Source organism: Podarcis filfolensis (genome assembly GCF_964270895.1).
Source record: "Podarcis filfolensis genome assembly, chromosome: 5".
Classification (NCBI taxonomy): domain Eukaryota; kingdom Metazoa; phylum Chordata; class Lepidosauria; order Squamata; family Lacertidae; genus Podarcis; species Podarcis filfolensis.
Window position 1 is genome coordinate 4,420,504 of NC_139608.1, and position 27,169 is coordinate 4,447,672.

Sequence of the window (27,169 nt, forward strand, 5' to 3'; positions counted from 1 at the left end):
CAGCACAAGATATTATGGGCTGTCCCGTGAATCGGCTGGATGAAACAGCGGAAGAACGTTGTCTCAGGAGAGTGAGGAAAATTCTCAGGGATGATTCACACCCTGGCCGGCACTTTCTTGATCTCCTGCCCTCGGGCAGAAGATATATAAGTAATAATAATAATAATAATAATAATAATAATAATAATAATAATAATTTATTTATATCCCGCCCATCTGGCTGGGTTTCCCCAGCCACTCTGGGTGGCTTCCAACAGAACACTAAAATACAACAACCTATTAAACATTAAAAGCTTCCCTAAACAGGGCTGCCTTCAGATGTCTTCTAAAAGTTTGGTAGTTGTTTTTCTCTTTGAATAATAATAAATTATTATTTATGTTTAGAAGCATGATTAGTCACATCAACAGGGTAAAGAACAGCTTCTATCCATGGGCTGTTAGGCTGCTGAATGAAAAGATAACAACAGGGCAACTGACTTTCGGGTTTGGTGGGTGTGCGGCAGCAAACGAGGGGAATTAAGACTAAGAGAGCTGAGTGGCGGGTGCTCGTGTAATCTCACTGTATACAAGTTGTACAAGGGACAATAAAATATTTCAATTGTCCCTGCAGCTGGAACTCTGGGGTAGAGTGGCTCTGAACAGGGAGGCTCCTTTCAACAATCGTGGTTCAGAGCTCTTAATAAGGCAATTTTCCTCTACAGATTTGTCCGTTCCTTTTTTAAAAAAAGAAAAAAGAAAGCCATATCAAGTAGGGGTCATCACCTCCACATCTCATCGTCCTGCAACTACAACCCATAATATACGCAGCTTTACCACATCCCTAATCATCATTTCAGTTCTTTTGGCTTTACAAAAGGCTCTCTTTTATCCTACAGTTGAAGCCACGATTAATCTGCCAGAGCTTGCCTGCTCCTTGCTTCCCCTCCCCCTGGATAAAATAAAATAAAAAATCTCTTCAAACTTCGTATTAATTGCCATCCCTGGGGTGGGGCAGGGAAGCATTTTAATATTCTACCAAACTTCCCTCTTCTGCTTACATGAAGTCAGAGAGGAGAGACGCTGTTCTGTTCTTCTCTGAAAGTGCCCCCGGAGGATCTGCCTTATGATAATTTCCAGCCCTGCAGAACCGGGGGGCACATTTTGACAGAGCATGCCATCTCCTGGAAGGTGACCCTATTTCAGAGCCAGCGGCTGCTAGCAAACACCCCTCAGCCTGCATTTGATACCCTCCTGATTTCCATGTTCATTTGCTGAAACTGAACGAGCACTTTGCATTTAAATGTGCCAATGGGTGCAGAGTAGGCCAAAGCGGAGGGGGAAATGGGATGGGAAAATGACTATTAATGCACTATATCCGGTGGTTTTGTTTTTTTTGAAAAACATTTTGTTCAGTGCAATAGCACCTGTGCCTTCATGGCGCCACCATACTTCTCCCTGTGTTCAGGGTCCAAACTCTCCCTTGTATTTTTTTTTTTTAAAGATATTTATTGGAGTTTTACAAAGATATGAATTTAAAAGATCATATACAAAGAAAGAAATACAATAGAAGAAACATAGAAAAATACATAAAGTAAGAAAAGGAAAATAAAAACAAATCCATTTTTGTAACCCTAACTCGTTATCTTATTTCCTTGGCCTCCTCACACCTCCCCTTTTTGTATTCCCATTTAAATAATCAAGTCAGCAAATCCTTACCCTCTTTCGTTTATCTTAACTCTATATCTTAACATATTATAACTCTATATTTTCATCCATTTATCAATTCATTTTTGCATATTCTTATTAACTTTGTTGCTAATGCCACTTATTTTCAGTCCAACATCATTTTAACATTCATTAATTTTACAGTGTTTCTGAAGATAGTCTTTAAATTTCTTCCAGTCTTCTTCCACCAACTCTTCTCCCAGGTCACGGATTCTGCCAGTCATTTCTGCCAATTCCATATAATCCATCACCTTCGTCTGCCACTCTTCCAGGGTGGGTAGATCTTGTGTCTTCCAATACTTTGCAATAAGTATTCTTGCTGCTGTTGTTGCATACATAAAGAAAGTTCTATCCTTCTTTGGCACCAATTGGCCGACTATGCCCAGGAGAAAGGCCTCTGGTTTCTTCAGGAAGGTATATTTAAATACCTTTTTCATTTCATTATAGATCATCTCGCAGAAAGCCTTAATCTTTGGGCACGTCCACCAGAGGTGAAAGAATGTACCTTCATTTTCTTGACATTTCCAACATTTATTATCGGGCAAATGATAGATTTTTGCAAGCTTGACTGGGGTCATGTACCACCTGTATATCATTTTCATAATATTCTCTCTTAAGGCATTACATGCCGTAAATTTCATACCGGTGGTCCACAACTGTTCCCAGTCAGCAAACATAATCTTATGACCAATATCTTGTGCCCATTTAATCATAGCACAAACTCTCCCTTGTATTTTTAAGGGGTTGATGTATGCAGTAATATAGTTCATGCCTTTTTACTGCAAGTCTTGTGCTTTTTGACTTTTGCCGTGGCATTTATTCTTCTTATGCTGTGAAATGTGCTTAAAAAACCCCAAACCTTGGCATAGTAAAAGGTAAAGGGACCCCTGACCGTTAGGTCCAGTCGTGACCGACTCTGGGGTTGTGGCGCTCATCTCGCTTTACTGGCCGAGGGAGCTGGCGTACAGCTTCCGGGTCATGTGGCCAGCATGACTAAGCCAGTTCTGGCGAACCAGAGCAGCGCACAGAAACACCATTTACCTTCCCGCCAGAGTGGTACCTATTTATCTACTTGCACTTTGATGTGCTTTCGAACTGCTAGGTTGGCAGGAGCAGGGACCGAGCAACGGGAGCTCACCCCGTTGCGGGGATTCGAACCGCCACCTTCTGATCAGCAAGTCCTAGGCTCTGTGGTTTAACACACAGTGCCACCCGCGTCCCTATGCTGTGTGTCCCTATGTGCTTAAAAAGCCCAAAACCTTGGCATAGTAATCATCGCAGTTAAAGAGACTTTATTTAAAAATTATTTCTTAAAGATATTAATAAGAGCCTGTGTGTGTGTGTGTGTGTGTGTGTCTGTTTATTACATCCACAGAGCACCTTTTCTTCAAAGGAGCCCGAGGTGGTGCACATGGTTTTCCTCCTCTCCATTTTCTCCTCACAACAACCCTGTGAGGTAGGCTAGGTTGATAGATGGTGACCGGCCCAAGGTCACCCAGTGAGTTTTATGACTGAGTGGGGATTCGAACCCTGCTCTCCAGGTCCAAATCCAACACTCTGAACCACTACACCACACTGGCTCTTATTTAAATGTTATTTGAATGTTTCAAAGAGTTGGTGGTTGTTTTTTTTTACTATAATTTTATTATTTTATTCTGTTTGTAAATCGCTTGGAGGGTTGTGTGTGTGTGTCTGTGTGTGTTTTGCAATCAAGCGATGTGTGAATTTTATGAAATAAATAAAATACCTTTTGGGTGGCTTGCAAAGCTGGAGCTTTTGACTTCCCAAAATCAGCCCCCTGCAGCTGCCCTTCAGGGAGCGGGGAAGAGAAGGGGAGACTTGCACCGATGAGTAGCCTCTGCTCTTCCCCCTTGGAGGGTGTTGATGTGAAGCACTCTGTGCGTGCTTATGCGCCATGGCAGGCAGAGTTTTAAAGAAAGGCAAGGGCACATCATTCCCCCCCTTGCCTTTCATATTCCCAGTTTTGCACCCTCGGGTTTGTAGGCATGGTCTGTTTTGGTTTTCCTCCTAGTCAATTTCACAGCCCACTTCTTCAGCAGAAGCTTAAAGGGGCTGCGACATCCTTGAGACACAATAGCAGGGTGGCAATGGGAGAGAGAGAACTGTTGGGCTGTGAGCGGAGAAAATTGCCTTTTAAAGGCTGTCTGAGAGCCAGAAAAAAACATATATTATTTTCCTCTCTCTTTACTATCAGTTTTTGGCCTTTTAAATAAATAAACACCAAAAAGAAAGGAACAAGTCTGGTTTTATAAAACCGGAACATGATTTACCGTGAAACTGCTCCGTAGCACTTCATCAGTTAGAGGGCAACAAGTTAATAAGCATGGGGGTGATGCAAATTGGAGTGGGGTGGGGGAATAATCCCACAGATGAGTTGCGAATTGTGGGGGAGGAAGTCTTGAAATCGAAGCAGGAAAATGAAAGCACTGCAGCACGATAGAACTGTAGAGTTGTAGATATGATAGCCATCTGCAGATATCTCAAGGGCTGTCACATGGATGGTGGAGCAAGCTTGTTTTCTCCTGCTCTGGAGGGAAGGCCTGAACCAATGGATTCATTTTTGTTGTTGTTTAGTCGTGTGCGCCTCTTCGTGACCCCATGGACCAGAGCATACCAGGCACTCCTGTCTTCCACTGCCTCCCGCAGCTTGGTCAAACTCATCTTGGTAGTTTCGAGAACACTGTCCAACCATCTCGTCCTCTGTCACCCCCTTCTCCTTGTGCCCTCCATCTTTCCCAGCATCAGGGTCTTTTCCAGGGAGTCTTCTCTTCTCATGAGGTGGCCAAAGTCTTGGAGCCTCAGCTTCAGGATCTGTCCTTCCAGTGAGCACTCAGGGCTGATTTCCTTCAGAATGGATAGGTTTAATCTTCTTGCAGTCCATGGGACTCTCAAGAGTCTCCTCCAGCACCATAATTCAAAAGCATCCATTCTTTGGCGATCAGCCTTCTTGATGGTCCAGCTCTCACTTCCATACATCACTACTGGGAAAACCATGGCTTTAATTATATGGACCTTTGTTGGCAAGGTAATGTCTCTCCTAATGGATTCATAGAATTGTAGAGTTGGAAGGGACCCCAAGGCTCATTTATTCCAACCCCCTGCAATGCAGGAATGACAGCTGAAGAATCCCTGACAGATGGCAACCCAAACTCTGCTTAGAAACCTCCAAGGAAGGAAAGTCTACAACTTCCCAAGGGAGTCTGTTCCACTTTCAAATGGCTCTTATCGTCAGAAAGTTCTTCCTAATGTTTAGTTGGAATTTCTTTTCTTGACATTTGAATGCTTTAGCTGAGATTCCTGAATTGCAGGGGGTTGGAAGGGGAGTCCCTTCAAACTACAGTGGTACTTTGGTACTCGAATGGCTTGGCTCCTGAACAAATTGGCTCCTGAACGCCGCAAACCCTGAAGTGAGTGTTCCCGTTTGCGGACGTTTTTTGGAAGCCGAACATCCGATGCAGCTTCCACAGCTACCGGTTGAGTGCAAGAAGCTCCTGCAGCCAATCGGAAGCCACACCTTGGTTTTTGAACTGTTTTGGAAGTCGAACGGACTCCCGGAATGGATTAAGTTTGAGAACCAAGGATGGTACATGACCCCAGTCAAGCTTGCAAAAATTTATCACACGCCCAATAATAAATGCTGGAAATGTAAGGAAACTGAAGGCACCTTTTACCACCTTTGGTGGACGTGCCCAAGGATTAAGGTCTTCTGGGAAATGATTTATAATGAAATGAAGAAGGTGCTTAAATGCACATTTGTGAAGAAACCAGAAGCCTTTCTCCTGGGCATGGTGGGTCAATTGGTATCAAGGAAAGATAGGATGTTTTTTATGTATGCTACAACAGCAGCAAGAGTACTTCTAGCAAAGTACTGGAAGACACAAGAACTACCCACACTGGAAGAATGGCAGACCAAGGTGATTGACTACATGGGATTGGCGGAGATGACTGGCAGAATCCGTGACCAAGGGAGAGAGACGGTGGAAGAAGATTGGAAGAAATTTAAAGTTTATCTCAAGAACTGTTGAAAAATTAATGAGTGCTAAAATGTTTTGGGTCAGGTAAAACAGAATTGCGGGGAAAAATAAATGGATATGAGAAAAAGGATTCAAAGGGAAAAAAAGTGTTATAAATTGACATTGGGGCTTGCTGGAAAACTTCAAAACAGGGATGCAGAAAGGGGAGGTATGAGGAAGTCGATGAAAGAAGGTTTAGGAAAAAAAATGTGAAGAAATTATACGTGTTTATATGTTTGTTTGTTTTTGTATTGTTTTGTATTGTCTATTATTAAGTGTTAAAAAACCAATAAAAATTTCATAAAAAAAAAAAAGTTTGAGAACCAAGGTACCACTCTATACAATTCTATGAATCCATTGGTTCGGGTCCTCCCTTCTGGAGCAGGAGAAAACAAGCTTGCTCCACCTTTGACGTGACAGCCCTTGGGATACCTGCAGATGGCTATCATATCTCCTCAGTGTTCTCTTCTCCAGGCTAAATATCAGGAAGGCTGACGCTACAGAACATGAGAGTGTTAGAATTCCTGCTCTGTGATTGCAGTCATGGGATTTTTGTCTGTCACATGACGGTGTATGTTTTGACACCACAGAGTGGGAAGTGACGGAGACAGGATGTTTGAGTTACTGTGTTCTGTGAAGTGGGACTATTGTCCTTTGTTCTTTCTCTTTGCTGTCTGATGCTAGAGAGAGAGGGAGCCATGTTGCAGTGCTCCTTGTGTGTTTAGATGTAAATAAAGTAGATTAGCCAAAATGCTGAGTTGCTGAGGTCTGTCACGCAAGCTGCGAAGACTCTGCGGATCCCTAAGTGTGCCGATGTCTGTTGGCATTGGTCGCTGTGATGTTCTGGCAGAAGAAAGCTTTTGAAGCTCCCGAACGAAAGACTAGGAGGGAGGGAACATGCCAGTCAGGCATGTGTCTCTGCCAGGGTCCTACTCGAGAGTAGGATGACCTCCTGACAGAGAGTGCCTGGCACCAGGCAGAAGTGGTGGTGCTTGAGCTGTGAACCTTCACGAGACAATTAGGGGGTCTTACAGCAAGCACACAAGGCTGTCCTAGACAGCCTGTCTTTGAGCATTAGGCGGGATTTTTTTGCACGAAGCTTATGCAGAGGATCACATTTAAAGCACGTGGCTTCCACCCAAGGAACCCAGTGAACTGTAGTTTACCCCTTGTTGTTGTTGTTGTTTAGTTGTTTAGTCATGTCCACTTCTTCGTGACCCCCTGGACCAGAGCACGCCAGGCCCTCCTGTCTTCCACTGCCTCCTGCAGTTTGGTCAAACTCATGCTGGTAGCTTCGAGAACACTGTCCCAACATCTCGTCCTCCGTCGTCCCCTTCTCCTTGTGTCCTCCATCTTTCCCAACATCAGGGTCTTTTCCAGGGAGTCTTCTCTTCTCATGAGGTGGCCAAAGTCTTGGAGCCTCAGCTTCAGGATCTGTCCTTCCAGTGAGCACTCAGGGCTGATTTCCTTCAGAATGGAGAGGTTTGATCTTCTTGCAGTCCATGGGACTCTCAAGAGTCTCCTCCAGCACCATAATTCAAAAGCATCAATTCTTCGGCGATCAGCTTTCTTTACGGTCCAGCTCTCACTTCCATACATCACTACTGGGAAAACCATAGCTTTAACTATACGGACCTTTGTTGGCAAAGTGATGTCTCTGCTTTTTAAGATGCTGTCTAGGTTTGTCATTGCTTTTCTCCCAAGAAGCAGCGTCTTTTAATTTCGTGGCTGCTTGTCACCATCTGCAGTGATCATGGAGCCCAAGAAAGTAAAATCCCCTTCATGGATTGCCGTGGCGAAGGGGCTTGAATAACTCAGAGAAGCTATGAACTACGCCAAGCAGGGCACCCAAGATGGACAGTTCATAGTGGAGAGTTTTGACCAAACGTGATCCACCTGGAGCAGGAACTGGCAAGCCACTCCAGTATCCCTGCCAAGAAAACTCCATGGACAAAGACAACAGTTTTCCCCTCACAGGGCTACAGTTCCCAGCCTCTGACCAAGCTCCAGTTGCCTGGTTTCTTTGGGGGGAAAGACATGTGCTGAAAATGTATGGTGTGTGCACAGCCATATAGCATCAAGGCAGTAAGTCCAGAACCAGCATCTGGGAAGTTGGGGGAAAAGAATCAGTGCCACCATTATCCTTCCCAGCCTTTTGATTTCAATCAGGAAGAAATGAGGGGAGCCAGCTGTGAATCATCTACCCTGCTGAGAAGACCCTTTACCCCCTCTCTGAACTACATTCATTTATTTATTGCTTGTTAACTTTCATTTTACCCTGCCCTTTAGCTCTAGCTTATTTCCTTGCAAGACTGAATTTATTCTACGTCCCTCTAATTGTTGGTTTTGTCCCATTTATTGACACGTTTTGCAGACTGGGTTTCTAACCCCCACACCCAATGTCTTATATTTTGATAATTAGTGGGTGTTTTTCTGTCCTGTTTCTCACGGGCTTTTGGCTAGCCTTATCGGCTGGCACCCATTGCTTTTGCTGCTGTTGTCGAAGGGGTAGCAGAGGCTGCCTGCGGAATTAATAACAGAGAAACCCTCTTTGCTAATGCAGCTGTAAGTGGGTGCTTGTGTCTGTTAATGGGGTCATCCTAGGGAAAGCGAGAGATTTCCAGCTGCAAACCGCCGGCCCTCGAACCATGACCCTCCCACAGGTGCACCTCGCCCACCTGTTCCTCTTGATCAGTTAACATTGCAAGAGACTGCGGCAGACTGAATGCTGGTTAATGTTTGCAGTGCGTCTAGAGACACACTTTCATGGAAGGCAATCTTACTCTGCTATGAGTGATCGCCACAGAAAGAAGAGATAATAAAAACACCAGTAAAATTCCTGTTGTCATGCTTTGTGTGTGTGCTGCAAAAGAGCCTGCCTGCCTGTTTCAGAGACTGCTTCGTTGTGGTGCAGAATGCATATTATTATTATTATTATTATTATTATTATTATTATTATTATTATTAGCTGTCCCGTGAATCCACTGGATGACACTGCGGAAGAACGTTGCCTCAGGAGAGTGAGGAAAATTCTCAGGGATGATTCACACCCTGGCCGGCACTTTCTTGTTCTCCTGCCCTCGGGCAGAAGATATAGAAGTAATAATAATAATAATAATAATAATAATAATAATAATAATAATAATAATTTATTTATACCCTGCCCATCTGGCTGGGTTTCCCCAGCCACTCTGGGCGGCTTCCAACAGAACACTAAAATACAACAACCTATTAAACATTAAAAGCTTCCCTAAACAGGGCTGCCTTCAGATGTCTTCTAAAAGTTTGGTAGTTGTTTTTCTCTTTGAATAATAATAATTTATTATTTATGTTTAGAAGCATGATTAGTCGCACCAACAGGGTAAAGAACAGCTTCTATCCATGGGCTGTTAGGCTGCCGAATGAAAAGATATCAACAGGGCAACTGACTTTTGGGTTTGGTGGGTGTGCGGCAGCAAATGAGGGGAATTAAGACTAAGAGAGCACGACTGGAGGCAACATGGCTTCTAAATCCCAGTTGCTGGAAATTGCAGCAAGAGAGAGTTCTGCTCTTGTGCTTGCATCCTGCTTGCAAGTTTCCCACGGGGGCACCCGGTTGGTCATTGTGTGAACAGGATCCTGGACCGGATGGGTGCCGAATGGCCTGACCCAGCAGCCTCCTCTTACGATCTCATCCATTGTCTAGGTTGGAGAGCGTGCCGTGCTTTAGATTTCCCTGGAAAAGTGAATGGCAGTGAAATAAAAAAATTAAGGTCATATATATATATATATATATATATATATATATATATATATACACACACACACACACAATAAATGTTCATAAATGTACCAACCAAGCACATACATAGATGTGTGGACCACAGGTCTGTAGCAGCACAGGAAGACCGCCCTGAAACCATTTTGACTCCCAAACTGACCAAATGTTTTATCTGCAAGGAGGGAGGAGGTGGGGAAGCCTCCCTGTTCTCTTTTTGTTCACAAATCCTGTCTTAAGGGTATGTCTGTGTATGAATAGGGTGAGCCTGTGCCCTGGCTCAGGAACTAAGTATTTGTCATTACAAAAGACTGGCCAGGCTCCCCAGGGTATCCAATCAAGTAAGCATTAACGGGTAACCTGCCAGACAGGAGGTAAACAACGCGCTCAGATTTCTTTTTTTTTAAAGATATTTATTAAAGTTTCAAAAAAGATTACAAAATAAGAAAAAGAAGGGGGAAAAAAGAAAAATACAAAATACAGAAAAATAAAAACAGTTAAAAACAAGTCAATCTTTTCATATCTTGTCTTTCATTTACTTGTTTCCCTGACCTCCTCACACCTCCCTTTTTTTGTATTCCAGTTCAGTTAGTTAATTCAGCAAATCCTTTCCCTCCTTGTTTTTATCTTAATCCTTTACCTTGATATATTATAACTTTACATTCTCACCTGTTAACAATCCATTTTTACATACTCCTTTATAACATTGCTGCTAAAACCACTTAACTTCATTCCGACATCATTCTAACATTCATTAATTTTGCAGTATTTCTGTAGATAGTCTTTAAATTTCTTCCAATCTTCTTCCACCAACTCTTCTCCCAGGTCTCGGATTCTGCCAGTCATTTCCGCTAATTCCATATAGTCCATCACCTTCATCTGCCATTCTTCCAGGGTGGGTAGATCTTGTGTCTTCCAATACTTTGCAATGAGTATTCTTGCTGCTGTTGTTGCATACATAAAGAAAGTTCTATCCTTCTTTGGCACCAATTGGCCGACCATGCCCAGGAGAAAGGCCTCTGGTTTCTTCAGGAAGGTATATTTAAATACCTTTTTCATTTCATTATAGATCACCTCCCAGAAAGCCTTAATCTTTGGGCACGTCCACCAAAGGTGAAAGAATGTACCTTCATTTTCTTTACATTTCCAACATTTATTATCGGGCAAATGATAGATTTTTGCAAGCTTGACTGGTGTCATGTACCACCTGTATATCATTTTCATAATATTCTCTCTTAAGGCATTACATGCCGTAAATTTCAGATTTCTGTTGTAGACTGCCCTTTCTGTGATGTAGGCGTGATGTATCTGGGGTGATGGTCTTGAGCTACACCCCTTCTGTGATGTATGTATGATGTATCTGGGGGTGGTCTTGGGCTCCAGGGTGGGCAATTTAAAATGTCAATGTAAGGGTGGGCACACCTTTGTTCTGGGTCCTCCTCCTCTCTCCTGCGTGTGAGGGGAGCGCCCTGTTGCAACAGTTCAATAAAGATCAGGCTTACTAGCTGCTTTGCTTCTCAATATTCTCTAGTTGGTCTCTGTTATTTTCTCCTACCAATGGAGAACCTGCAACGGACTCTATAAGGGCTCTTGTGTCCCCCATAAGGGAAGAAGGGCAGATTTCCGTTTATTACAGCAGCCACGCTTGTAAAGAGGAGAGAGTCAAGAGGTGTTTCGAAGGGAAATGTTAGAGTGGGGCGTAGATTTGAAGGGTGGATCCAGCCCAGGAAAGTGCACTCCGAAATTCAGCCCCCTCAAGCTGCTCCACTAAGCCGTGTACAATTAATCACTCTGTGGAACCGAACGTTCATCTGCTTATCCCACCAGGCCAATTCAGTGGCGCGTTATAGGTAACCCATTAGGAACAATTGCAAAAGTGCCACAGAAGTAATCGGGGAGGAAGAGGAACCCAATAAAGATAATGAAGGGGTTTATTAGCACATCCAAGCCTTGCCTCTGTAGAGCTACCTGGGGAGGAATCGTTACACTCAATGCATGTTATGGGAATAACATGTGAGAAAGCGAGTAAGAGGAGAAATGATTGTTAAAGACAAGGCTGTCAGCTGGGCCGGGTGGTTCCCTTGGCCGCCTCCAGTCGCCTCAGGCTGCAGCTTCCCAGTGGAGGATTCGCACGACTGCAGCGGTCCCCAGCGTCATTCGCACCCAGAGCTGGCAAGGGGCGTGGCCTGCCACTGCTGCTGCTCGATGCTGGTGGGGCTGCAAGGAAAGGGAAGGGAAGTGATTCTTCCCTGTGTTTTGCATATACCGTATTTTTTGCTCTATAAGACTCACTTTTTCCCTCCTAAAAAAGTAAGGGGTGTGTGTGTGTGCGTCTTATGGAGCGAATGCAGGCTGCGCAGCTATCCCAGAAGCCAGAACAGCAAGCGGGATCGCTGCTTTCACTGCACAGCGATCCCTCTTGCTGCTCTGGCTTCTGAGATTCAGAATATTTTTTTTCTTGTTTTCCTCCTCCAAAAACTAGGTGCGTCTTGTGGTCTGGTGCGTCTTATAGAGCGAAAAATATGGTATTAAAAAATCCCCCTTAGCAAATTACGGTTCCCGGAAGGGGCGCCATTTTCTGATTCGCCTCAGGCGGCGAAACATATTGGCCTGGCTCTGGCAGGCATTCAAGTCAGGACTGGGCTGGAGGAGGGGGCGGGCAAATGAGCCCCCCCTGCCACGACTCAGTCAAAACCCCAAAGAACTCGCAAGCCTGCCGGCTCTCTCTTTTTCACCGCCGATTCATCTCTCCGTTCTTACACACCGCCGATCGGCTTTTAATTGCGCTTAAGCAATCTGCACAGAATTAGAGCAGCTTTGGGGGAAATGAAAAGAGCAAAAAAAACAAAACCCCTAAGTAAGCCCCTAGACGGAAATGAGTGAGAAGAACCAAAGAGCAGAGGAATATCAAGGCGCTAATTTAGCCCATAAAGCCAGGGCCAGGGGAGGCCCCGTCATACCGTTGAAAACGATCTCTCTGAGACTTGGCAATTCTCTGCCAGCCCCCAGCCCCCCTCAGCTGGGAGAAACACATCAGTGGTAATTATGCACAACAGATGTCTCTCCTGCCAGTGCTTTTGTAATCTTAGTGCCGACATTCAACACTCAACCCTTGGCGCTGTGGCTCTCTTTCCAATTTCGGAGTTACAAAATGAACAGGACAAGCTGGCACCTCCCCAGGTAGGAAAGTGGAGAGAGAGCAATTCCTGTGGCCTCAGGGTACCAAGGAGGAGACAGCCACATGACTGAGGCGTATTTGACTACCCATTCCTCTTTAGTGGGTGTATTTTTATCTTTCCAGTGTTTTGCCACTATAACCCTTGCTGCTGACGTTGCATACATAAATAGCCTAGTTTTGTTTTTGGCAATATTATCTGAAACCATTCCTAATAAAAATTCTTCCAGTTTCTTGCTAAATGTAGTTTTTATCAATCTCTTTATCTCTTCATAAATCATGTTCCAAAATCTTTGTATCTCTAGACAGGACCACCACATATGGTAGTATGTTCCTATCTGTTCCTTACATCGCCAGCACTTGTTATTGTTTGATTTATTTATTTTTGAAAGTTTTACAGGGGTCAGGTACCACCTATAGTACATTTTCATAAGATTTTCCCTTATAAGGAAACAAGCCGTGAATTTTATATTTTTAGTCCATAATTCATTCCAAATATTGGGTTTGATCGTATGTCCCAGGTCCCTCTCCCATTTTACTGTAATTTCTTTGATATCTTCCTCCTTTCTTTGCCAATTCAAAAGTAGCTTGTACATTTTAGAAAGTATCTTTTGATTATTATATAAAATACCCTTCTCTAGATAGGATATTTTTTTGTCAAATCCTTTGGTTCTTTTATCCTTTTCAAGGGCGGCTTTTAATTGATAGTACTGCAGCCAGGTTATTCCCTTCTGTTTCAATTCGCTTAGGCCCTTTATTTTCGGATCACTACTTGTTTCCTCTACTAAATCCTTATATGTTAGCCAATCGCTGTTCATATTTATCCTGTTACAGATAGGTAGCCGTGTTGGTCTGCCATAGTCAAAACAAAATTTTTTTTTTCCTTCCAGTAGCACCTTAAAGACCAACTAAGTTAGTTCTTGGTATGAGCTTTCGTGTGCATGCACACTTCTTCAGATACCCAGGTATCTGAAGAAGTATCAGGTATCTGAAGAAGTGTGCATGCACACGAAAGCTCATACCAAGAACTAACTTAGTTGGTCTTTAAGGTGCTACTGGAAGGAATTTTTTTTTTTTCATATTTATCCTGTGAACCGACATAGATTCCATTGGTGACAGCCACCATGGTGTTTTGGTTACTACTGATTTTTTGCTCCTCTCCCATACTTCATATAATGCCCTTCTCACAATATGATTTAAAAATCCTTTGTGGGATTTAACCTTGTCATAGCCTATATACCCATGCCACCCGTACACAATATCCCATCCCTCCAGATCTAGGACTTCCGTGTTTTTAATTAATATCCAGTCCTTAATCCATGTCCAGCACGCTGCCTCAAAGTACAGTTTAAGGTCAGGGACCGAAAGTCTCCTTTTTCCTTCAACTCTGTTAGTAGCTTAAATTTTATGCGTGGTTTTTTTCCCTTGCGAAATAAACTTGGTAAGGTCTTTCTGCCATTCCTTAAAACACTTTACGCCTCTAATTATAGGTATTGTTTGGAACATAAAAATCATCTTTGGCAATACCATCATTTTAACTGTGGATATTCTCCCCCACAGAGACAAATTCAATTTTCCCCAAGTCTCTAATTCTTTTTTTATTTCCTTCCATTTCTTCTCATAATTGTCCTTATATAAGTTTATATTCTTATTGGTGATCCAAACCCCCAAATGATTTACCTTATTAGCTACCTTTAAACCTGTTGTATTTTCCAGTTCCTCTTGTTCCAACTTACACAATTATTTTCGTTAATAATTTGGATTTTCCTTTATTCAGTTTGAACCCAGAGACCTTCCCAAATTCTTCCAGTTGTGCAAGCGTTTTTTGGATACTTTCCACTGGGTTTTCAGTGGTTACGATTACATCATCGGCAAAGGCTTAAATTTTGTAGTATTGCGTTCCTAGGTTAATTCCTCTTATATTTTTATCCTTTCTTATTGCTATTAAAAGTGATTCCAAGGTGGCAATAAAAAGAAGTGGGGAGAGAAGGCACCCTGTCTTGTCCCCCTTTCGATGCTGAACTCTTCGGTGATCTCGTTATTGATTAGCAATTTTGCTTTTTTGTACTTCTGTCTTGTCAGGATTCAACCTCAATCTGTTAGCCGCCATCCATCCTTCAACTGCCTCCAGGCACTCACACAGGACCTTCACCGCCTTCACTGGTTCTGATTTAAAGGAGAGGTAGAGCTGGTAATTTGGATCCATTGGTTCGAGTCCCAACCTTCTGGAGCAGCAGAAAGCAAGCTTGCTCCATCTTTCACGTGGCAACCCTTCAGATATTTGAATCAATCGCGCACACGCCACCTCTCAGTGTCTGAATAAGCTGTGGTTCAGCTACGTGACAACTTTTCTAAACAGCATTCTCACTTAGGAAATAACTACATTATTTAGAAGAAGGCGTTCTCATAAATTGCCAGGCTGGTCTCCTCCATAATGCGTCTTTTAATGAGCCTCTTGCTTTGGTTTAATCATTCTTTTAATTGAAAAAAATAATTCTATGGCTCCTGAAAGCTGTTCTGTTTGCCCTTAAACTGCCCATCTGAGTCTCCTCACCAGAACCTCCTTCCAAGTCTTCTCGACTGGCTGGACTTCAAGTCCTGTAACAGGCTCATAAATGTACAATTAAGTGCTAACTGAAGCTCCATGCAGATAAGCAAGAGACTCTGTTAGTTGGTGCTTTTTCCATCCAGATATGTATAGGAGCAGCCTGTTCTCATTGGAGGGGTCCCACTCTTCAACTTGGGGGTACATCAAGATCCACCACTCTCGTTGGAGGCACAAGTGATCTCTGTGGCAGTCACCCCTGCCAAGTCCGTGGAACGCTTTCCCCAGAGATGCTGACCTGGTGCCAACACTGTCATCTGGTGCCAGGTGGAGACATGTTTATTCTTCCAGCCTCCCTGGGCATTTGGGCAATGACATGGCTTGGGTGGAGCAGGCTAGCTTCTGCACATGTTTGCACAGCCCTCCCTGTCCTCCGTCCAAGCAAGCAGAAGGCATTGACCAACATTCGAGGATGCATTCCAACCAGGCAGAAGAAGAGAGCTTCAGGGGTCAGGTGGAGAAAACGGAAGGGCCACATTCCTTGCTGGGGCCTTAGGTTCTCCTCTCCTGCCATAGACTAGACTAGACTAGACTAGACTAGACTTTGACTTTGACTTTGAGACTTGGGACTTGACCTGAGACTTGGGACTTTTGTTTTATTTTATTTTATTTTATTTTATTTTATTTTATTTTATTTTATTTATACCCCGCCCGCCCTGGCCAAGACCGGGCTCAGGGCGGCTAACATCAGGTATAAAAACAATTGATTAAAATACAATTAAAATACTACTTAAGATTAAAATACTACTTAGAATGCAGCCTCATTTCAGTGGGAGCCCAGATCAAAAAACTGTTTGAGGGGAGAAAACATCAAATCTTCGTATAAGTGCAATTTACTCAGAACAAAAGGCTAAACTAATAGTTAACAATGTGGTGACAGAGGAATTTAAGATAGAGAAAGGGACACGACAAGGCTGCCCAATTTCCCCATTACTTTTTATTTCGGTCCTGGAGGTTCTGCTAAATATGATCAGAAGGGACCGTCTGATTAAAGGTATACAGGTCGGAGCCAAACAATACAAACTGAAAGCTTTTGCAGATGACTTAGTTTTGACGTTACAGGAGCCAGAATCTAGTACGAAAAGAGTATTAGAACTGATTCAAGAATTTGGTCATGTGGCAGGATTTAAGTTGAACAAGTCAAAAACTAAAGTTCTTGAGAAAAATTTAACACTGATTGAGAAAGAGAGGTTTCAGAAGGAGACAGGTTTAACATTAGTTAAGAAAGTAAAATACATGGGGGTTAATATGACTGCTAAGAACTTAAACTTATTTAAAGATAACTATGAGAAATGTTGGACAGAAGTGAAAAAAGACTTAGAAATATGGTCAAATTTGAAGCTTTCCTTGTTGGGTCGAATTGCAGCTATAAAGATGAATGTATTGCCAAGAATGTTATTTTTGTTTCAATCATTGCAAATTTTGGACAAAATGGACTGTTTCAAGAAGTGGCAGAGAGACATTTCTAGATTTGTCTGGCAGGGCAAGAAGCCCAGAATAAAATTTAAAATATTAACTGACGCAAAGGAAAGAGGCGGATTTGCCCTGCCAGACCTTAAACTTTACTATGAATCAGCAGCATTTTGCTGGCTGAAAGATTGGCTTCTTCTTGAGAACACAGACATTTTGGACTTAGAAGGTTTTAATAATGTTTTTGGGTGGCATGCATATCTGTGGTATGACAAGGTTAAAGCACATAAAGCATTTAAAAACCATATTGTCAGGAAAGCATTGTTTAATGTCTGGATAAGATATAAAGACTTACTTGAAAATAAAACCCCAAGGTGGTTGTCACCGATGGAAGCAAAGGCTCAGAAAAAGCTCAATATGGAGGCCAAATGGCCGAAATATTGGGAAATTTTGGAACAAGGAGACAAATTGAAATTGCAGAGTTTTGAGAAATTAAAAGATAAAGTGCGAGACTGGCTTCATTATTATCAAATAAGAGAGGCCTATAATTTGGACAAAAAAATTGGCTTCCAGGTGGAAAAATCAAGATTGGAAACAGAACTGTTAGATCCCAAAACTAAGATACTTTCAAGAATGTATAACTTGCTGTTAAAATGGAATACGCAGGATGAAACGGTTAAATCTGCTATGATTAAATGGGCACAGGATGTTGGACATAACATTATGTTTGCTGACTGGGAAAAGTTGTGGACCACTGGTATGAAATTTACGGCATGTAATGCCTTAAGAGAGAATATTATGAAAAAGATATATAGGTGGTACATGACACCAGTCAAGCTTGCAAAAATATATCATTTCCCCGATAAAAAATGTTGGAAATGTAAAGAAAATGAAGGTACATTCTTTCACCTCTGGCGGACGTGCCCAAAGATTAAGGCTTTCTGGGAGATGATCTATAATGAAATGAAAAAGGTATTTAAATATACCTTTTTGAAGAAACCAGAGGCCTTCCTCCTGGGCATAGTCGGCCAATTGGTGCCAAAGAAGGACAGAACTTTCTTTATGTATGCTACAACAGCAGCAAGAATACTCATCGCAAAGTATTGGAAGACACAAGAGTTACCCACCCTGGAAGAGTGGCAGATGAAGGTGATGGACTATATGGAATTGGCGGAAATGACTGGCAGAATCCGAGACCTGGGAGAAGAGTTGGTGGAAGAAGATTGGAAGAAATTTAAAGACTATCTACAGAAATACTGCAAAATTAATGAATGTTAAAATGATGCTGGATTGAAAATAAGTGGCATTAGCAACAAAGTTAATAAGAATATGCAAAAATGGATTGATAATGCATGAAAATATATAGCTATAATATGTTAAGATATAGAGTTAAGATAAATGAAAGAGGGTAAGTATTTGCTGAATTGATTATGTAAATGGGAATACAAAAAGGGGAGGTGTGAGGAGGTCAAGGAAACAAGCAAATGAGCTTAAAGATAACCAAAAAATAGATTTGTTTTTTAATTTTTTATCTTGTATTTTTTTTTCTTTTTTCTTTTCTATGTATTTTTGTATTTTTTGTATTTTTTCTTATTTCTTCTTTTTTATGCTTTCTTTTTATTCTGTAAACCTTTTTTTGGTAAAACCTTAATAAATATTTTATTAAAAAAATAAAAAAAATCAAATCTTCACCAAGGCCAACTATCCAGACTGGTCCTACGTGGGCCAGAAAAGCCAGGGAAGTCCCCAAATATGGGTTCCATCGCAGAAGGAAAGAGGGGGAGGGGATCAGGCTGGTTCCAAGCCAAAGGCCAGGCGGAACAACTCTGTCTTACAGGCGCTGCGGAAAGAAATCAGATCCTGCAGGGGCCTGGTCTCATGTGTGGTGTAGTGGTTAAGAGCGGTGGACTCGTAATCTGGGGAACCGGGTTCGCTTCCCCGCTCCTCCACATGCAGCTGCTGGGGGACCTTGGGCTAGTCACACTTCTCTGGAGTCTCTGAAGTATCTCAGCCTCACTCACCTCATAGAGTGTTTGTTGTGGCAGAGGAAGGAAAAGGAGAATGTTAGCCGCTTTGAGACTCCTTCGGGTAGTGATAAAGCGGGATATCAAATCCAAACTCCTCCTCCTCCTCTTCTTCTTCTTCTTGAGACAGAGCATTCCACCAGGTCGAAGCCATCACTAAGAAGGCCCTGGCCCTGGAGTAGGATAATCTGACTTCCTTAGGGCCCAGGACCTCTAGGGTGTTGCTATTTATGGACCTTAAGGTCCTCTGCGGGGCATACCAGGCAAAGCTCCACTGATAACTTTTCTTATTTTTCTTTAAAGTGGAATGGTTAGCAGGGGTAGCCAACATGGTGTAGGTGCAGTGGCGTAGCGTGGGGGGTGCAGGGGGGGCCGGCCGCACCGGCCGCAACATCTGGGGGTTAGGGGGCGCAAATCCATGGGTTAGGGGGCGCAAATTACTTGACTTGCCCCGGGTGCTGACAACCCATGCTACGCCACTGTGTAGGTGGCCCCTAGCTGTTTCGGGCTGCGATTCCCATCAGTCCCAACCACACGACCTGGTAATGTCAAGCTGGGGCTGGTGGGAATTGCAGTCTAAAACATCAGAGTGGGGTGGGATAGGGGGTTCACCAGGTGTGTGTGTGGGGGGGAGCGTACCTCCAAGGTAAGAACTTTTCAAGGAAGACAAAAGAACAACTCCTTTGAAAATGAAACAGAAAAGGCCATTGTTTTTACAGTAGTTTGAAAATCTTCAACAGGCTTCTTCAGTTTGAATTGGTTTCTTGCAATTTCTAAGGTTGATCAGCAAAGATTCATCAGTAATTGACGCATCTTTATTCCTCTCCAAGCATATTTCCCTGGGGGTGTTGGCTTGGGGGCGATTAGGAACAGAGGAAATGAGAAGAATGTCATCCAGTCCCCTTTTCTGCTTTCTGCTACATGTTCTGAATCTGAATACCAGTTAGCAAAGCTACCGAAAACCCAGCAGGATTCTCCATCTTCACCTGAAATAATGACTGTTTCTCAGATAATGGCCTTCCCTTTCCTACTACAGACCAATTTATTTGTGGTGGAATAATTATATAGTACGTGAAAGGGGAAGGGCTTTGCTATCCTCATTCCGCTATTACGGTAATTATATGGGCACAATAAGATGAACTAAAATAGTTTTTAAAGAGGTTATTTGGGGGGGGGGTGAAGATTAAGAGAAAATCAGCAAAGTTCTGTTGAATATTCTCCAGTTTTGATCTTCAAGTTGAAACAAACAGCAGGAGGAAACACGATAGAAGTTTATAAAACTACTCATGGCAAGAAGAAAGGGGATAGAAAAATGGTTATCTCCCTCACTACTAGCACTGGGATTTGTGGTCACCCAATTAAACGGAAGGCTGGAAGATTCAGGAAAGATAAAACACAGCACTTTTCTCACACAGAGTATAGTTAAACTGTGGAGCTCACTTGGATGGCTTTAGAAGAGGATTAGGGGAAAAAACCCCTCATGAATTATATTGGCGCAGTAAGATTAAATAAAATAGTTTTTAAAATGGGTTTATTTTTGTGAAGATTCAGAGAAAATCAGTGCAGTTCTCCTGAATATTCTTCAGTTTTGATTTTCAAGCTGAAAATAACAGCAAGAGGAGACATGATAGAAGTTTATAAAATTACGCACGGCAAAAGAGAAAGTGGACAGAAAAAGGTTTTCTCCCTCTCTGCTAGCACTAGAACTTGCGGACTTGCAGTTAAGCCAAAGGTTGGAAGATTCAGGTCAGAAAAAAGAAAGTCCTTCTTCATGCCGTGCAGAATTAACCTGGGGAACTCCCTGCCACAGGAGGCACTGATGGCCACCAATGCCTGTGCTGGGCCCGGGGGTAACCCATGAAACGCGGTCCAGGACTGGTCCAGAATCTGAAGGTTCTGCTGGTAGTCAGTTCGACAGGGTCAAGGCAGGACACGAGGCAGGAAACCAGGCAAGGACAGGTGCAGGATCTGGCATACAGCAATGTTGCTCCCATAACCTGGGGCGGGGTCCGGCAGCCTTTTGTCTTTGTCAGGGTAGCAGCCGGTCCTGACCCCCCGGCGACTCACCTCCCTGTTTTGCCCGAAGGCGAGCACTCTTCCTGGGAGTACTCAGGTCTCTCCTTCTCTCAGACCTCAGTCTCTGCAGCTCGGGAGACGTCGGTGAGTTACTAGACCCAGGGACCGCCTCAGCCTCCCCTGACCCAACCGGTGGTGGAGCAGCTGTAAGTGATGGCCCAGCTGGAGGCAACGAGGTCATCCCTGCATCTGGAGCCAGGGCAGGTTCAGGCCCCGGACTCGGCCCAGCTGGTGCTTGTTGCAGGGGAACCTGTGCAGACTGGGACTCTTCAGGATCAGGCCCCAGACTTGGTTCAGGTGATGCCTGAGGTAAAGGGTCTGGTGCGGACTGAGACTCCTCTGGTTCTGAGTCTGAGCCCGAGTCCCAGGCACCACAATGCCTTTAAAAGAAAATGAGACAAACTCATGGATGAGGAGAGGGCTATCGGTGGCTGCTGGCCAAGACGCTTATGCCCTGCCTCCACAATTCAGAATCCCAGTTGCTGGAAACCACAGGAGGGGAGAGGACTCTTGGTCTCGGATCCTGCTTGCTGGTTTTCCACCAGCCACTGTAAGAACAGGATGCTGCGCTAGATGGGCCATGGGCCTGATCCAGCAGGCCGCCTTTTGTCTTCTTGCAAGCCCCAGTTGAGTCTCTTTCCAGCTTTCAGCAGCCCTTGCCAGTTATAGAAAATAGACAAATTATTTATACAGTGGCACATACAGTGGCACCTCTGGTTGTGAACGGGATCTGTTCCCGAGGCCTGTTCGCAACATGAAAAGAGCGCAACCTGAAGCGTCGTATCTGCGCAGGTGCGAAGCACGATTTAGCACTTGTGCGCATGTGCAATTGGCAAAACCTGGAAGTACCGTATTTTTCGCTCCATAAGACGCACTTTTTCCCTCCTAAAAAGCAAGGGGAAATGTGTGTGTGTCTTATGGAGCGAATGCAGGGGGGGGCAGGCGGGAAATCCCCCACCTCGTAGAAAAGCCAGTAGAAGCCGCGCATCCTTTAAAGAGCGCACGGCTTCTGCGGGAGGTGGGGGAATTCCTGCAAAAAAAAAAAAAAAAAAGCCCGCAAAAGCTGCGCTCTCTTTAGAGGGTGCACGGCTCTTGGCGGCTTTTCACTGAGGAGGGAGAAGGGACTGACTGGCTGCGTCAGTCCCTTCTCCCACCTCGTAGAAAAGCCCGCAGGAGCCGTGCGCTCTTTAGAGGGTGCGTGGCTCCTGTGGGCTTTTCTACGGGGTGGGAGAAGGGACTGATGCGGCCAGTCAGTCCCTTCTCCCTCCTGGGGAAAAGCCCACGAGAGCCACGCGGAGCTTGTGTGCGGCTCTTGGGGGCTTTTCCCACCTGCCTCCGCCCTGCATTCGCTCCATAAGACGCACACACATTTCCCCTTGCTTTTTAGGAGGGTAAAAGTGCGTCTTATGGAGCGAAAAATACGGTACTTCCAGGTTTTGCCAATTGCACATGCGCACAAGTGCTAAATCGTGCTTAACGCATGCACACATGCGCCAAATCGTGCCGCGCACCTGCGCAGATATGGCGCTTCAGGTTGCACTCTTTTCATGTTGCGAACAGTCACTGACGGGCTGCCCTTCTCCCTTCTCGGGGAAAAGCCCCCAAGAGCCACACACACACTCCACCCGGCTTGTGAAAGGGAGCGCTGAGCAGAGCCTGGGATGCATACAGGCTCTGCTCGGCACTCCCTTTAAATAATATTTTTCCCCTTAAATTCCCCCTCTAGAAACTAGGTGTGCCTTATGATCAGGTGCACCTTATAGAGCGAAAAATACAGTAACCCTTTCCGGTACTTCCGGGTCGCCGTGGGACGTAACCTGAAAGAATGTAACATGAAGCAAATGTAACATGAGGTGTGACTATACCTATGTCCAGCCTATATGCCAAAGGGGGCTCATTCAGACTCCCGCTTATCCTGTCATTTTCCCTGGGAAAACCCAACCCTTGCCGATCAGTTGGAGCAAATGTCAGTTGCGAGTGATGTTTGCTCCGATTCAGCACTAAAGGGCAGGTTTTCTGGAGGAAAGCAGCAGGGAAACCGCTCAGCCCCATGTTGTCACAGAGCAAGCTGGTCAGTAAATCACACCTTTGAAAGCTGGAGTTAATTCTTCTTCAGTGAAACGCAATCGCCACAGGTTTGGTTGAGGGTCAGGCCTAATGAGCCCAGCAGCTCGTGCCCTGTAGGTCCTACTCCATGAAATCTGTTGCTGAGACTAAAAATCTCTGCCTCCTCCCAGCTGCCGATGTCGTCTCTCTGGGGCTTCTTGCAAGTAACTGGAGACTGTGCCTGCATGAAGCCAACCTCTCCCACCCTTTTCATGCCTCTTCTGGGTCTGGGAGATCAGATGGGAAGGGAGCTTGTCACAGCAGGAGGGAGAGGCACCTGTGGCTCATCTCTGCCTCTTGGCCTCTCCTGCTTCAGCTTCTGCCTCTGATTCTGGAATTCTCTCCGCCACAGACTCTCCCAGCTCACTGAGCCCTGTTACCACTTCCCAATCTTCTCCCACTAACCACTCGTCGTCGTCCCACCACCACGCCCCGGGCTCTGAGCCTTCTTCCCTGGGGGGCTTCCCCAGCTGGTTCCTCCCAAAGTTCCTCTGCATCCAACCTGTCCACGAGATGTGTTCTATAATTATTATTATTATTATTATTATTATTATTATTATTATTATTTATACCCCGCCCTCCCCAGCCAAGGCCGGGCTCAGGGCGGCTAACAAGCAATAATAAAAACAAGTTGAATGAATACAACTTAAAAACAAGATTAAAATACAACATTAAAATATTGAAACATTAAAATATTAAAATGCAGCCTCATCACAGGAGGAGAAAGGAAAAAGGAAAAAGAAAGAGGGGGAGGGAATCAAATTGGCTCCAAGCCAAAGGCCAGGCGGAACAACTCTGTCTTACAGGCCCTGCGGAAAGAAATCAGATCCTGCAGGGCCCTGGTCTCATGAGGCAGAGCGTTCCACCAGGCCGGAGCCACCACTGAGAAGGCCCTGGCTCTGGTTGAGGCTAATCTAACTTCCTTAGGGCCCGGGACCACTAGGGTGTTGCTATTTATGGACCTTGAGGCTCTCTGTGGGGCATACCGGGAGAGGCTGTCCCGTAGGTACGAGGGTCCTAGGCCGTGAAGGGCTTTAAAGGTCAAAACCTTCTTTAGGCACAGGTCAAGCGGAAGTGTGGACAAGCCCTTAGTGTTGATGAACATGCTTGTGTCATCCTTGTAACCTGGGCCTATACCGACTGCTACCTTTGGCGATTCCTACGTCTGTTAAAATCGAAAGCTGCCCCATTGTTTTGATCCTCTAATTGCGCCTGGCGTAAACGTCTGTCAAGGGATGAGCAAGGCAGAATTTTAACTCTCTGCTTGCGCCCTGCTTTTCCCCGTCAATAGCAAGCAACAAAGCTTGAACGATGGAGGCTCCGAGTCGCCCCATCCACGCAATGGAGTTTGAGAACCAGAAGCACGGAGCCCTCTCTACCATTGTCCTCCTGGGTGAAATTCATCAGCGCTGTGCTCCGCAGATAGAACGACACAAAGAACATCCGTAACCCCTCCCTTCCTCTTGGGAATTATAACATATCCCTTGCTTTAATCCTCTTATCTTGAATATGCTTCTGCCCCCACACTGAAGCATTTAATTAATCAGAGTATTTTCTTTGTTGTGGAGATCTCAGTGTCGTGCATAACTGAGCAGGTGCCTCGTTCTTTTAATATCCTTTAGCGTATCAGCAAATCACGGTTCGTCCAATGAACCTTTTGGCCATTTTCCGACTTGGAAGGTGGTTCGCCTTTCCAATTTGTTTTTAATATTGGGCTAGTAGACATTCTGTAAGAAGGATTCCAAAGCCTGATGCAACGTTTGAGAATTTATTAGCTGATTGTATTCATATCCCAACTTTTCCTCCAAGGAGCTCAAGGTGACCTGCATGGTCCCCCTCCTCCTCATTTAATCCCCACAACACCCCTGTGGGGTAGGTTAGGAGTGACCGACCCAGTGGGCTTCTTCATGGCTGAGTGGCAATTTGAACCCAAGTCTCTCAGGTCCTAGTCCAACACTCTAACCACTAAACCGCATGGTGTACCCTCCACCCCATAACTGAATTCTAGAGAGTTCTCTAGTTGACCTTATGTGATTGGCTAACATTGGTCACAGGGAGGTATCTAGTGAAGGAGAGACTCCATTTTATGTGACGCAAGATGGCTGTGTTTTCGAATCCACTGTGAACACTGCTAAGTTGAATAGAGCGTTGTTCTTCTCTTGAAAGTTGCATTTTCGGTCCTCTTACTTCAACAAAGGAAACATGGAGATGACAAGCCCTTCCTTGAGTGATGTTTGACGCTGGAAGATCTGCTTCCACAGTTTAATCTTTATTTGATTCTGCTCTCCGTACGCCCATGCACCGCTTGCCTTCACGACAGCTTTCCGCGTCCCCCAGTACAGTCAATAACGCGACTAATGTCTAATAAAAAGGGCCATTAATATGATTCATGGGTAGTCGTCACCCGCCGTGAAGTGCTGGGAACAGCAGCCTCACGTGGCGCAGAGTTCTCATCTGAGAAGACAAATATTGCCCACATTATATTCCCTGTCAGGGAGGAAGATCCCTAGTCTTCTCGTATGATCTTCTTTTGCTCCAACCAATGGATTCATCCACAGCCCGAAACTTGAGGTGCTCTGGGAGGAAAAGTCCCTTTGGGACATCTGGTTGGCCACTGTGAGAACAGGACACTGCAGGAGACGAGCCATTGGCCATTGGGATCTTTTTATGTTCTTGTTTCGGCCAGAGATATTCCCTGTTTCTGCAAAGAGTCATGGGTGATTGTCCCTGAGTCTTGACCCGCAGAGGAGTTGCGTTAGGAACGCAAGAGATGACCTCGCCCCCTCCAATTTCCAATCTATTCTGTTTATATTTATTGTCTATTTGTTCATGCTGGTTTTCAATGTAAATATGCTCAAAGCAGCTCGCCACGGAACTACGCAACTGCAAATCTATGCATCATCCTAAAATGCAAATGATTTGGGGGGGAAACAGAGCAATCCAACAAATAACTCAACTTGATTACAGTACGTGAACATGACAACATTTAAAGTCATCATATATTAGATATTGCTTCACATTGCCAGGAGGAGTCTTGAAGTGACTGTAAAGCGACTTTACAGGGGCAATTATGTGCAAAACGCATTAAAATGGAACAAATATGCTAAAAATGTTCACGAACGAAAAATTCCCAACAACGCAAAACACTGGCAACATGATCGTAGGAAGATGCCTTGCAACGCGCCAGACCAACAATCCATCTAGCTGAGTATTGAATATTGTTTATCATCTATTGATTAAAGCTGATGTTTTCACTGCTAAATCGCGTTGAGACATTGGAAGCGATCAAACAAATGGAAATAAATCAGTAAATTACAAGCCTTGCAGCCAGTACTGGGAGAAGCTCCCTGCTTGCCTGCTGGTGCCTTGATCTTCTGCTTAAAAGAGTCGATTTCCCCATGCCAGACTTTTCTGGTTGTTTGCAATGATTCCATCACACCTTGCAGGGATAATGAGTGAAGAAGCCAAACCCTTTGCGAGTGCAGGAGAGGGAGGCAGGGCCCAGCCGTGCTGGGACTCGTTCCTGGAACCTCAGGGATCCGCTTTAATAGGGGGAACCTGCACCAAAGGCCACTCGCTCATCAGAGACGCTACTGAAGGCAGATTTTGCAGGCACATTTCATGCCGGTTCCCCAGCAAACTCACAGCTTGTTGCAAGTTTCAAAGGCTGCGTTTGGATGCTGCGACTGCACAGATGCTGGCGAATCACCTGGGTGTGCGATGTCTCGCAGTGAGACACCAAGCACAGGAGCTGTGATCTGGGCTGGGGTGATAGGCAGAGGGAGCTTTAGGAAAGAACCAGGATGATCTCTGGGATGCGATGGAGGAAAGCAGACGGGCAGCTGGGTTTTAAGGGCATTCAGTCAAGGTGTGAGAAGCAAAAGGCCACTGAAACAGCAAACGAGGTTTGTTCCTATTGATTCATTTTATCTAAGAAGACTTCTATACTGCTTTTAAGCAGTTGGCATGAAACAATGGGAAATGTACCTAAAACAATACCGATAAAATCCAGCATTAGAAAGAAGTAAACATGTATCACAATTAAAATTAAATTAGCAGTGTTAAAACAGAGATACATTATAAAATCAAATGCCTGGATAGTCTGGCCTTAAATAAAGGCATCGAAAACATTCGGTACGGCTGCACCGTTCTGTAACCACGCTTGGAATGCAGTGTATAGTTCTGGTTGCCTCGACTCAAAAAGGGTACTGAAAAAGGTTCAGGAAAAGGCAATCAAAATGAGCAAAGGGATGGAGCGACTCTCCTGTGAGGAAAGCA

At 44.4% G+C, this 27,169-nt stretch overlaps 1 protein-coding gene across 1 annotated transcript in view; it reads left to right on the plus strand.

Annotated features, from left to right (window-relative positions):
* Positions 1–26,577, plus strand: part of B3GNT7 (UDP-GlcNAc:betaGal beta-1,3-N-acetylglucosaminyltransferase 7) — a 97,823-nt gene extending 71,246 nt beyond the window's left edge. Inside the window, exon 3 of the transcript XR_014547904.1 lies at positions 26,558–26,577. The gene's annotated coding sequence lies outside the window, so the exon portion shown is untranslated. The remainder of the gene's footprint in view (positions 1–26,557) is intronic.
* Positions 26,578–27,169: the final 592 nt, after the last annotated feature.